Source organism: Rousettus aegyptiacus, unplaced genomic scaffold, assembly GCF_014176215.1.
Source record: "Rousettus aegyptiacus isolate mRouAeg1 unplaced genomic scaffold, mRouAeg1.p scaffold_m13_p_10, whole genome shotgun sequence".
Lineage (NCBI taxonomy): Eukaryota > Metazoa > Chordata > Mammalia > Chiroptera > Pteropodidae > Rousettus > Rousettus aegyptiacus.
In genome coordinates, this window is record NW_023416285.1 from 50,087,240 (window position 1) to 50,101,018 (window position 13,779).

A 13,779-nucleotide genomic window follows, 5' to 3' on the forward strand; every position below is an offset into this window, starting at 1 on the left:
ATATATTTTTAAGAAGTATATTTTAATTTTAAATTTTAATAGATTGGACATTTAGGTTTCTCTCTCTCTCTTTCTCTCTCTCCTTAATATAGCAGTTAGTTTTCAAAGCTGGGAATGCCTGCATCTTGCTCCACTGTACATCCTATACACGTAGTACCACGTACAGAGAGCTATATAAGAAACACAGATGTCATTAAATTCTTATACCTTATATTTTTCTAATATTTTAATTACTTCTTTGTTCTACTCCCTAAAGATCACTGGAGAATTTGTACAATCCTGAGTAAGTAAAATACAAAGACTTAAAGTATAATTTTGTTATTTTTGGAAGCTTAATTCCAAATTCTAACTTGGCATCCAAGGTCTTCTTTGGATGCTTTATGAAGGTCTAGCATATTGGCACCTTTTGTTCAGAACTAAATTGACAAAGATGTCCTCAAATAAATTACCATCCCTATTTCAACTAATATGTTAGCAGGAATATTAAATTATAAACTAATGGAAATTCAAAAGAGGGAATCGTTGTGGGTATAAGCAAGCATGGGGTAGAAGGTACATTTTACATCTGATTAAGACAGGAGTACTAATGCCTTACACTGACTAAATGAAACCTTATATTTGAAGTTGGCTACGATAAAACATTTTTTAGGTTGTTCATGGTTTATTGAAAATATTACAGCATAACAGAAAGATTCAAATGGCTCCTTGTAGTGTTTTGAAATTCATGCCAACTGTAGGCTGAGTGACTTGCAATTTGGACAGACTGCCAAAGTCCAAGAGCGTCAGCATTTTCTTGATGTCAGGATCAGCTTCACTGACTTCCTGATCCTGGGCTGAGACCTCAGGAACATACTTATTTCTCTTATCTCTCCCCTCTTCCTGCAGCTTGATGGAGATAGCTCTCATGGGGCCTCTCTGAATCGGTTCCATCGGTTGTGTGATATAGCCCACTATCTTGTATCTGGCTGGGAATGATGGTGATCTTCTTGCACACGTGCTTGTTGGAGTGAAAGTCGCTGCCCAGGAGGTTGTAGTACTTCTCGACGATGACCTGGGCCACCTTCTTCATGGTCTTGGTGCGAACACAGCCCATCCTGGTGGGTGTCCGGTGAAAGAGCTGGCCTTAGAAATTGAAGGACTTCAGGAAAGAAAATATGTGTTCTGGAATCCCACTGTGGTGAATTATCAGACAAAGTTTTGGTCTTCTCCAGTGTTTACAAAGAACAGATATTCATGGTTAAAAGCAGCTCTCTTTTAGGAGGTCACTTCTCAAGTCATTTGCCTTTTGGAAAGTGATATTTATTTTAGAGAAGTTTCATCTCCACAATACCCTTCCTTGTGTTGCCAATATTGTCAATTAGGAGTTTCCATTACAAAGATCTATCGAGAGAAAAAGAAAGGGATGACCATGCATCCAAAATTAATGTTCATTTACTAATTTCCTCCAGATCCCCCAAATGCTAAATAAGTGGGACAAACTAGAGAGAGCTTGCCAATGGTTTCTACATTAACTATATTTGGTGGTATGTCCCGGCCCGCGGGACAGTCAACGGAGGTCCTAGGACTGAAGGAGAAGGGGGACAAGAGGCGCAAAGAATGGAGACAAGACAGGCTTTCTGATCAAGTCTCGTTTATTGTAAGTAGGGGGGTTACATATATAGGGGCAGGTTTAAGGGAGGGAACATGTAGCTTTAGGCGGGAGTTACCTAATCACAAGACGTCTTAACTTCTTAACTTTCTTTATCTATCTTGGTAACGTGAGCAAAGCGCTAGCTGTTTTGAAAGGATTATACTATTGTCTCCAGTTCCTGGAACCTTAGTCCCCCGGGCAATGTCAGGAAGGACATTTATCTTTACAGGTCTGAGTCGTTCCTATATTCAGGCGAGGGGCTCCTCTGACGTTGGGCAGCCTGGCTCCCAACAGTGGTAGATGCCAGTTTTCTTTGGAGTCCCTTTGAGGTCAAATCATCCAAATTTACCACGTCTGGTTGCATTATTTACTGTCAAATAAAATGTTATAATTTTAGAGGCATTGTAAACTCACTATTGATATAGTCTAATGAAGCCCATTTTTTTTTTTTTTTTTTTTTTTAAGGCAGCATAAAATGTCAGGGAACAAGATGTTTCAACTCATAATGGGGATCAGGACACACAAAAAGAATACAGATCCTGCCACTGATTAGTGAAGTCTTCACCCTCCCAGAAGTAATTTGGTTCATAGTGAGGGGCATTTGGGCCTGGGGGTGGTGTCTTTGATTCTCTCAATGACTGCAAAGCACTACTGGGATTTAGCAGGTAAGGGCTGGTGATGCTGAATGTCCTGCATAACACGAGGCAGTCTCACACATAAGAAATTTTTTACCTAAAGTGTAAATAACATTGCTCCTGAGAAACACTTCAGGAAAAGTACACAGAAACACTGTGTCTATACATTGTCTCAGTCACCAGTTCTGTGTCAAAACCACCCCCAAAACTTGGTGGATGAAAACAACATTGCTTTATCATTTCTCATGATACTATTGGTTGACTGAGCTCAGCTAGGCTGTTCGACTCCATGTGGTGCAGCTGTGGACATTCATGCAGCTGCATTCAGTTGGAGCTCAACCAGACTTGAAACATTCAAGACAGCCTTCCGTTTTCTAGGGTCTCTCTGCATGTCGCTTCTCCTTATTCTATAATCTAGGCTGGGCTTCTTTATGGCATGATGGCTGGCTTCCAAGAGGGAGTTTCCCAAAAGTGCAAAAATGGAAGCTAGAAGGCCTCTTATAGGCTAACTTTGGAAACCACACATTACTTCTGCCTAATTCTATTGGACCAAGCAACTCTCAGATCTAGTGCAGATTCAAAAGGAGAGTGAATAGAAGAGAGGAGCAACAAAGTCTCATTGCAATAGCCATGTGGATGGAAAGGTTTGTTGTGGCATTTTAAGAAATGACCTTACACATAAGATTTTAATTCTTTGTGAGGAAGAAATTATTAATTCCATTTTACAGAAGTTGGAACTGATGCTTTGAGAGGTTCAATGACATGCTCAAGACTACACCACTAGTAAGTAGTGGGGCTCAAAGCCAAACTGCCTGATCCCAAATCCTTTTGTCCTCTTATTTTATTTTTTATTTTATTATTAGACATTATTTCAGGGTTAGGTAAAATGAATGAGGCTTGTGAATTTGGTGAGTGCTCTTTTTTCTGTAGCTATTGAATATCTTTTGGACTTTCAGGCTAAAATGTCATGCAAATTGCCCATGGCCCTTGTACTGTGGTGTCCCATCTAAATCTCACTTACTTGGACTGTAGTGTCAGCTTTGAACACTGTCCTCAATACCTACCCCTATTCAAATAATGACATTCTTTTCAGTGTCCTGCTCTCAGCTAATACTGAACCAAAGAGCAGCGAATAATCTGACTCAAAGTGTCGCCCAAGTATAATGATTGCACGATATTTCTGCTTACCCAGCATTCATTTTCCCTAGTAACAGAATCCCAACTTTCCTTGTGGAATCTATTTCTTCCTTCTTTTTATTTTATGTGACTCAGATAGTACTGAATGCAATTCCTCCTCCAGGAGTTGGCAGGTGCTAAGGGATGGGTAATCAGAGGTTTGCATTTCTCTTGTCAGAGTCATTGGTTTACAGGTGAGCATATGACCTAAGCTAGGACAATGATAAACCACTAAAATTAAATTCAATCCAGCACCTTTGGAGGTATATATAGAAAAGAAGCATTTTGTTTTCTATTGGATTTCTGGGAAGAAGAGAGGTTAACCTGGAGCTGCTGGGAGCCATCTTATCCCCACAAGGTAAGAACTTACAGGATGGAGAATAGAGTGAACAAAGGGAAAGAGAGAAGAAGAGGTGCTGATGGTGAGTTGGTTCAATAACATCATCTTAGGCTCTGGAAATGGCCAAAGTCAGATCTACTCCTGGATTTTTTAGAATGTTAGTCAGTAGGTTCTCTCTTTTGCTTCAACTAGTTCTAACAGTTTTCTAATCACTACACTAGAAAGAATTCTGACTGATAGACCATTTATGGTGAACAAAAGGACCCTTAGAAAAACACTCCATAATAAATATGCCTAAGGAAAAGAAATAACAAGTCAAGAATTTCATTGTGATTCAAATGATGGAGATGCTAAGGTAGTAAAATGATAACACTCCAGGTAAATATAGAAAAGGGATGTGAGATCAGAAGTTCTATTAATAAGGAACAAAACAGTGCTAAATGCTACTAGACTGTATTCCTTAAACAGCTGAGATTATGAATTATATATATTGTTTCTGAAGGCAAGATTTTTATTTCATTGCCCTATACACAGGAATTACTAAAGCAATAACAACAACCCACCAAACAGAGAGTCTTTCCTGAGGAGATGGCAAATAGGTTTTTTCTCATGTGCCAATTCAAATAATTTCTAGTGCCTGTCTCGAGGGTAGACTGGAGAAGATTTCTGAAGCCTGTTGCAGGCTGTGGGAAAGGCTGAAAGAGTAGTAGTGTCTGCTATGGGCAAGGGAGGTCCATGGAAGCAGCATCTAGTTTCTAATATACGGTAGCGAAAAAAGGGGAGAGAGGAGACCTGCCTTTTAATTTTTCCTTTCTTACTACTCTTATACCCTACCAGTTTTGGAGGCTCTCTTTATTAGATAATTTTAGTGGATTTTGTTGCCTTAGGTCCCAAGGTATGTTTGGGGGTCAGTGTTTACTTGAGTCATTTGATATACCATATCAAGAGGTAAAATCTATTTAACAGCTAACTTTTCTGACATTTTATTTGGTTGATTTGGGTTAAGCAGAGACTGAGTCTCAAGGAACCCGTGGAGTACTCTCCCCAAATCTTTTCTCTCTCCCCTGTGAGCTTTAGGGAAGGCACAGAGTCACATGGTAGCTTAAACTGGTAGAATGTACTGGTGGCATTCGCCAGAACCTCACTGGGGTAGTAAGAATAATGCCCCCACCTGCAAAGACATCCATGTCTAATTGCTGGGACCTATGACTATGTAATGTTACATGACAAAGGGGAACTATGGTTGCAAATAGGATTAAGATAGCTAATCAGTTAACTTTAACCTAAAGTGATTATCTTGGATTATCTATGTAGGCCCAATGTGATCACAAAGGTCCTTAAAAATGGAAGAGAGGCAGACAAGGAAATTGGAGTGATGTGATATGTGAGAGGGACTTGGTCTGCTGTTGTAGCTTTGAAGATGGAGGAAAAGAACCATGATCTAAGAAGGTGGAAAAGGCAAGGAAATGGATTCTCTACTAGAGCCTACAGAAAGGAAGGCAGCCCTGCCAATACCTTGATTTTAGCTCAGCGAAACCTGTGTCAGAATTCTAACCGACAGAATGGAAAGATTATAAATTCGTATTGTTTTAAGCCACCAAGTTTGTGGTAATTTGTTGTAGTAGCAATAGGAAACTAATTCCTTGCAATGAGAGAAAACCCTATTAAGTGCAATTTGTTGCAGAATCACAGAGTTAAATAGGATCTTGGAGGGCCTTAACCTATTCTTAATTCCCCATACATTAATCCCCTCTACCATATATTTAATAAATGATCTTCCAGGATGTGTGAACTTGTCAACAATGGGAATTGACAATGTCCAGAGGTGGTTTATTTCATTTTTGGATGGTTTGAACATCAAAATTCTTTCATACAGCAAAAGCAGAAATGAGCTTTCCTGTAGCATAAATTCTTTAGTTTTTTTTTTGTTTTCTAGAGTTGTGTAGAACTTTTCCAAGTATCTTGTTCATAAAAGAAGGCCTTTTAGGTATTTGAAGATTTGACGATGATTTCTTAAAGGGTTTTCTTTTCCTGACTGATTATTCTTGTGTTCTTCTTATGGATTGCACAGCACACATCCTCTGGTGACTAAAACTGCAAGAAACATTACAGATATGGTTTGGTCCATAGTGTCTGCAGAGGTTTGATTATTTCCCTGGTTCTGAATATTATATCTCTATGTTGCATTTATTTTGTCAGGACTATCTCTACCAGTACCCAGTGCTGTATAAATAGCTTTCTTCCACCATAATGTAACCTCTTTTTTTTCTCCAAAACTCTGAGTGCTCTGCTTTGTACTTAATAGATGCCTAATGTGATGCTTATTCTTGAAACATGCCATGGTTTTTATATCCTTCATCTTTCTGGTCTGATTCCTTATCTCACCTGTGTTTGGAGCTGAAGTAAAAAAGGAGACAAAACTGATCCACAATGTAGAGGAAAGAGCATGAGTTTTGTAGTCAGACACGAGAATTTGAATCCTGACTGTATGTTCGTTGGGGTCTCAGCTGCAGGCAAGTTTCTTAGCCTCTCATGAACCTCATTTTCCTTATCTGGAAAAAGGTGAAGAATAATTCCTTGCAGGGATGTGGTAAGGATTAAATGAGATTGCCTATATAATGTACAAAACATAGTCCTTGGCACAATTTTGTATCTCTTCTCCCTTGCTTCTCCCACTACCTCCCCTTGCCTCCTACTTTGTTCCTCCTTATACATTAGAAAACAATAGCAAATTGAGCTGCATGGGCTTGACTAAGAGTTCAGGACAATCTCAGCAGGCTTGAGCAGACTTCTGGGGTTGGCTGGGCCTGGACAGAACTTTCCTAGTTGGCAGGGAGTGGACTGACTACAAGGATGACTAGGAAAGTTTGTTATTTGACTTTGAACATGATGTTCATTTCAAGCCTTCTAAAGATGAAGACAAAGAGGCTATCATTCCATGTAAGAAGGAACATTTTATTTATAACTCAGTTTTGAAATCTAGCTTAGAGGAGGTGGGACATGGTTTGACAGCTGTAACAAGACAAATATGAAAAAAAAAAAAAGACGAAACTAACCTGAGTTTTAAATTGCCTCGGGCCAGAATAGAGACTTCGCTGAGTATTTGAGAATTTGCAAACCAGGAGAATTAATTTTTTGTTTCCTTAGGATAATTTTTTTTTTTAACTTAGCTGGCCTGGTTTGGGTGATGAAGACCAGACTCTGATGATACCACGTCACCAAGATGATGGGAAAACAGACTAGGGAACACTCAGAATGGCCAGGAAAATGGGTTCTGGGAAAGTTCTAGGTTGTTGAGAGAAGCTAGACTCTCTAGGCCTATCAGTGTTTAATTTCTAAGATCTTTCAGAATGTATCCTTTTTATGTGGCTTGGCAAGCAATTATTATTTTTTTTCTGGTGAAATCATAATATGGAACATCATTTCGGAAGGCATGCCAGTAGCTATTCTTCGGTTTGCTCTGCTTCCACTGGTTTTATTTTTAACCCTCTCTTGATTGTTTCTAAACCCCTTAATCATGAAATCTCGTTTTTTTTTTTTTTTTTTTTTTTATTGGGAGGGATTTGTTCACAAGGCTAACTCAGACCAACATAGCATCCTTTAATACATAGTACTGAATGCTGACATGTTTCTGCAAGCATTAATAAAAACTTTCTGATATAAGATATATAAAATATGTAGAAAAATGGAGAAACTTATGCCCGAGCTCATAATTTGGTATAGTGTTTCAGTTTTACATATTGTAGAGAAATTCTTTTGACAATAATAGGGAACTCAACAACAATGAGCTCTTACTAGGTGCCAGGTAACCTATCAGGTGCTAAAGAATTTGAGATTAATGGACTGTGTTATAGATTGAATGTTTGTGTCCCTCCCAAATTCATAAGTTGAAACCTAACCCTTGATGTGATGGTTTTAGGAGGTGGGGCCTTTGAGGAGTGATTAGGTTGTGAGAGTGGAGTCCTCATGAATGGGATGAGCGCCGTTATAAAAGGGGCCCCAGTGAGCTCCTTTGCTCCTTCTACCATGTGAGGATACAGCGAGAAGACAGCTCTCTATGAACTAGGAAATGGACCTCCACCAGACACTGAATCTGCCAGGGCCTTGATCTTGGACTTCCTAGCCTCCAGAACTGTGAGAAATAGATTTTTTTGTTGTTTATAAGCCACCCAGTCTCTGTTACTTCGATAAAGCAACCTGAACAGACTAAAACAGGCTATATAATAAGGTGGTCAACAAAAGCTTCACTGAGGATTAACATTTAAGCTAAAACCTACAGAGAAGAAGAGTTTATCTTTCAAAGTATGGGTAGAAGAATAGCTAAGGCAGAGGAAATAGCATGTCTAAAGGCCCAGAGTCAGGAAAGAACTTGATGTATTCTACGAAGTGAGAGAAGGTCGAGGAGGCTGGAGCACATTGTGTGAGGAAGGAAAAAACTGGATTGTAGAGATTTCATCAATGATATTTGTACTGATTCTCCTCCCAATAACAGGTGCCACTCTGCCACTTTACTTGCCTCCCATCCATCTGTCACTTTCAAATTTTCCCCAGCCCATGCCAGTCCAAGGGAATGAAAGAATCAGTCCACTGCAGTTACTGTCAGTCTCCCTGGCTTCCATCTTTGCCCCCTAAGTTGAATCGAGGTTATGAAACTTTCATTTTATAAATTCAGTTTCATCTCAAAACCTCAGATCAATCTTGACTTCTTGTAGTAGAGTTATAAGGAGCAATTGCCCAGGACTCTGGGATTCAGTCTCATATGTCCATTGATGGTCTAGCTCTGGTTTCATACCTGTTCTGATAAATAGCTTCTGTCTTCTCTTGAAGATCTGGTCCCAAGCAATTCTCATAAATGTATTCATTCATTCATTCATTCATTTTTCTTGAGGGTCCTACTATAGCCAAAGTACCAGCTTAGGCCCTGGCAATGAAAAGATAAATAATATGGTTTTAGGGTAGCAGAGAGACAGGCAATGTGGTGAATACAGCAACAGGAACCACATGTCAGGGAAGGCTTCCTAGAAGACAAGCACAGGTGACAAGGTGAGAGGAGCAGTGTGGAGAGTGGGGAAGAGCCTTCCAGGCAGAAAAGATGGCAGGAACTGAGGGGACAATTAGAAGCATGGGGTGAGTGAAAAACTCGCAGTGGCAATCAGATGCTTACAACACATCTGTCACACCAAGATTTGGGTTTACATCACTCCTCCTAAGTGTCAGTTGTGCACCTGAACTCAGGTCTGCTTACTTGTGCAGACTTGGTGCCCTCTAGAGCCTGCTCTGGGACCCCCCATTGTAGGATTCTGTCATTTTGTGGGGCCACAGTGGCCCGTCTTCTGCTGTGGGCTCCTGACACTGCAATGCCCTTCCTTTCTGCACTTATGAGGAGGCTTTCTGACTCCTAGGATGTTCTATCCTCTTCTTGCCATTATTAGGTCATCTTTGGGTTGAGTCGTAGGGGCCCTGACCCCGACTGTGCCCCAGAGGATGTTTTCCTTGGCTCCTGGTGGTGGGAAGAGCGCAGCTTTTTGATGGATGGTTCCCACTGGCCTCCTCTCATCTCTGTTCTGGGGCAGCAGTGTCATCCATCGAGAGTGATGAAGGCAAGAAAAATGAGAAGCAAGGAGGACATAAACAATTTGGCACCAACAGAGATCATCTCTGCCTATAGGAACAAAAAAGAGTTATTGTCAGAAGCAAAGGATAGAAACTGAAAGACCAGGATTAAACTAACAGTGCTGTCTATCCATCTGTGGCTCCCCACAAGACAAGCAAACAAACGAATTGGCCCTTGGGGCATGGTCCACTGGGAATAGTGCAGAGATGCAGAGGACAGAAATTCGCAGGACAGCTGTGCAGCAATTGACTTGTACTTCCCCCCGCCCCCCGCCCCTGCCCCGAAAGAACCAGGCAAGAGATCCCGGAGAGAAAACTGGAATAATCACTCTGAAGGCAATGCAACAGGGGGAAATAGGTCCTCCTGAAAAAAGTAGACTTTCAGGCAGGTTTGAGAGATGACAGATGTCTTTGCCTTCTTCATTGATTCATTTATTCATTAATTTACTAATTAGTACATTTTATAAGAATTTATGCATTAGCTTTCATGCCAGGCATCATGCTAGTTTTGAGGAATATAATTTGCTAATAAAAGAGAAGAGCAAGTTTTTTGACCTCACAGTACTGATAAATTGAATGGGTGTGTGTGTGTGTGTGTGTGTGCGTGCGCGCGCGCACACATGTGTGCGTGCATGTATACATATGGATGACTAGAGGAATAGATTTTAAAAGAATAATATAAAACTTGATAAATAGCACAAACAAGTCATACAATGTTCCTTGGGTGCATATAGCTTGGGCAACTGACTTCCCCAGGAGTTGGGGAGAGCTTCTTGGAGCACCTAATTTTTAAGCTGAGTCCAGATAGCAAAGTAGGGGTGGGGAAGAGTGAGGAGGGAGAATGTTCTAAACATCAGGAGAAGCATGTGCAAAGGCCTAATGTGGAAGGACATGATTCTTTAAGAAGTCCATCCCAGGCATTATAGTTTATAATAAGAAAAGTGATGTTTAAGTATTGTTCACCACCTCTGAGGATCAAATAAGCAAGGCAACACTGTGAGAGAGCCTTAGGTTGATGTAGGAAGCCCTCCAGTGCCCACGTCGTAGCCCCTTAGGTGGTTATGGATTTTAGCCTCGGTTGTGGTAGCCGACTTCATGGACATGCACATTCACTGCGGGCTGCTGGAATCCCATCACAAGCTGTCAACTTGGGTTTCTCTTCAGTCTGGCTCAGGTCCTTCTCCAGCTGCAGCAGAGCTTGCTAGAGTTAATGCCTCTGGGGCCAAACTTCAGCCAATGGGGATAGGAATGGGTGGATAAATGAAAGGCTCCGCCTTCTTTCAGGTTACCCATTCTGGGAGACATTCTCTACCCATCTCAGGAATTCTGGTGGAATTAAGCCCAGTTGTTCATAGTGGTGACTTTGATAATGAACCATTGGGTTGGCTTCTCCTCTTTTTCTGGCTCCTCCCAATCCCTCTCCTGCTTCCTGTAGTTGTATACCAAATAAGAGACCTACACCCAAGTCCTCATCTCCGCTGTGCCTTTGGGATAGGAAGCCCAAACTCAGATAGTTGGCCATTTTCCTTAACTTATAATTGGGACCTTTCTTTATGAAATGCTGTATCTTAATTGTGTTCCTCAAGTACTTGTAATGCCATCTTCTCTAAGGCATGCTCTGCTGATCCATCCCATTTTCATAGGTTAGTGAAAGCTCAGCCCACCCCAAGGGAAGCCCAGGATTAAAGCTCAGGAGTTCTGATTTCAAATTAAATACCTTCTGGACTGCTCTATTTGGGGACATCATGCTTCTTCTCAAGGGAATGACTAATTCTGTGTACCATTCCCTGAGTTTTATTCAATATCTTTTTGTCAGAAGTCATCTTCTCAAAGAAATAATCTAATCGAATGTGAAGGATATGAAAATGCTATCTGCTCCTCATTACTGCTGTTACTGGAGTTATCAATGAACAAAAAAAGCACACCATTATGTATCAGAGAACTCTAAACAAGAGAATCCAGAAATTATCTTGTTTTAGAGATGCTGGCTTTTTACCAAATTTCATGTCCTGAGATATAAGGTCATTGACAACTATCGCAGAATAAGGCTCAGCAGTGGGGTGACACATTCAACACACCCTGCTCCAGTATAGAGGGGTGCTGTAGGTTTCAGATGGGATCTTTCTGTTTATATTTTCCAGGGGAAATGCAGTAGCTTCCACAATGTCATAAACATGTTAAACTTTTCCCTGGGCTGGTTGCAATTTAATTCAGTCTGAGTGGTCCAGCTTCATGTAAATTCTCATCAGCAGCATAGCTATGAGATACTCAGGGTCTGTTCTTTCTCAAGTCTACCTTAAACACCTGCTTTAAACTGAAGGGAAAGAAAGTCCACTGTCCTAACTCATATATTAGAGGAATGAAATAGAATTTTTGGCTCTTAGGGCCATTCCATTTTGTCATTGTATGAAATTAGAGACAGATGGGTGATGTCTGTGCATTGTGGGAAATTCTGTCCTACATTCCAGCCAATGTTGGGAGTTCTGGAAAAAGACAGAGAGGAGAAAGAGAAAACTATTTGGACAAGGCAGAATATATGCTAATGCTGTGACAAAAATAGCATCAAATCTGCAAACATTAATTCTAGGCAGGGCTTATTCTTAGCCTGTTTTCTAGCTTTCACAGTAGTAAATGAATTTGAACTGGTTGCAAATGGGAGAGGATTCAGAGGTCATTTGGCTTGTCTCTTACTGCAGAATATTAGTTTTATCATAAGCACTCAGGGGTTGGAGGGACCACCGGTGGTCAAATGATCATAATTAATTTTGAGAGGATTGGATTGTTGCTCCAGACTCCAGTGGTAGAGGGTGTAGGTGGTAGTATGTGGGAAAGGGGCTAGTGTGTGGAAGGAGTTGGGGTTTGCAGGAGAATGTGGTCTACACTCTAGGGGTTCCACAACCTGGTGGGTCTCTCTACAAATAACCCTGTCTCTTCTTGCAGGTATCCTGAGACTCCTATGATCATGTTCTGGATCTGAGGTTAAAGGAATCAGGTAGATCACTAGGTCAGAATGGAAAAAGATGCTGATAGTGGGGTATTGTAGGGTGACTTGCAAGGTATTGAGGAGGCTCAAGGAACATGGATTCAGATGGAAGCATATAAAAAGTACCCAGGTACTACTTAATGTTGAGGATTTAGGAGTCTTAAAGTCACCGAGGCAGGGACTGAGATGGCCCTGGTATGGTACCTGAGAGGCACAAGGCAGTTATATTTCAGATGAGAGAACAAGAAAGGAGGTAAATATGAATCAAGCTTCGAGGAGTCTGCGAGTACTGACTGAAAGAAATAAAGGGAAGCCATAGCAGGAACAGACAATCAGTTTAAGGCCCAATGACAGGCAGAATGAGTCAATTTCCATGGAAGGGAAGAGGAACATTTTCTTGGGCCAACTTCTTTTCTTCTTGAAGCCTCAGTTTCACATTTGCAAAATAGACATAAACATTCTTTGTACATCTCATATTGGAAACGAAAGTCAAACAGGACCATATAGGTGAAAACATTTTGTAAATGATAAAAAATGATAGTTATTTTGAAGCTTGGCAATGTTCTCTTCTAGGCCTGATAGGCAAGAGCAGGGAAGCATTCCTATGGTGAACCACCCACTTTATCAGCTTGGGGACAGACTCACAACCCCACAGTAGATCCTGAAAGGTGCTTATAGGCCCCTCTGTAGTTCCAAACATAGGATGCCTTCTAATATTGAAATTTTTGTTAATTCATGTGGATCTTTCTTCATGAATATTTTATAAAGTTAAAAAAAAAACTTTTCAAGGATAGGGACTTTCAGAATGGGATAAAAACTGTTGGCCCTTCTCACAAGAAAAGAGCTGGACAGGGTAGGTCCTACTTCACTGTTACTGATGTTTAGATTGGGCAAAACTCGGCAAGTAGCTTCCTTAGCAGAATCCTGTCTGGGTGCATTTCTTTCTGGCTGCCCTGAACATGGTGTACTATGAGCAGGCCAAGGAGTGAAAAATGTGGGGTAGGCAGGGTTTGGTTGGATCCAGCACATTGCCCTTACAGGTAGAGAATAAAGTGGAAGACAAGTGAATTCTTAGTAATTGTGAAACTCCTGCTTCCCTCCCAGGCTGCTTATGAAAGGCCTAACTGTTAGATGGGAACCATAATAAATCAGATAGCCTTGAACAATTTGGTAGTTCTTTGAGATAGACTACTTATATGTGCAAAAAGGTCTTCTTTAATGGACCAAATGGAAATAATAGCAACATGTTATTTTTTCATGATGTCTCCCTTGAAATATCGCCCTACTCTTTAATTGGAAGATTCTCAGTAGAAAGCAGTAAAGATAAATGGTTTGATTTTGATCTATAATTCAAGTACAAAAGGGATCCTAATGATACCAGTGGAGCCATATGAATAACTGT

General features: G+C 40.7%; 1 pseudogene; it reads right to left on the bottom strand.

Annotated features, from left to right (window-relative positions):
- Positions 1-693: 693 nt before the first annotated feature.
- LOC107515336 lies at positions 694-1,093 on the bottom strand (annotated as a pseudogene).
- Positions 1,094-13,779: the final 12,686 nt, after the last annotated feature.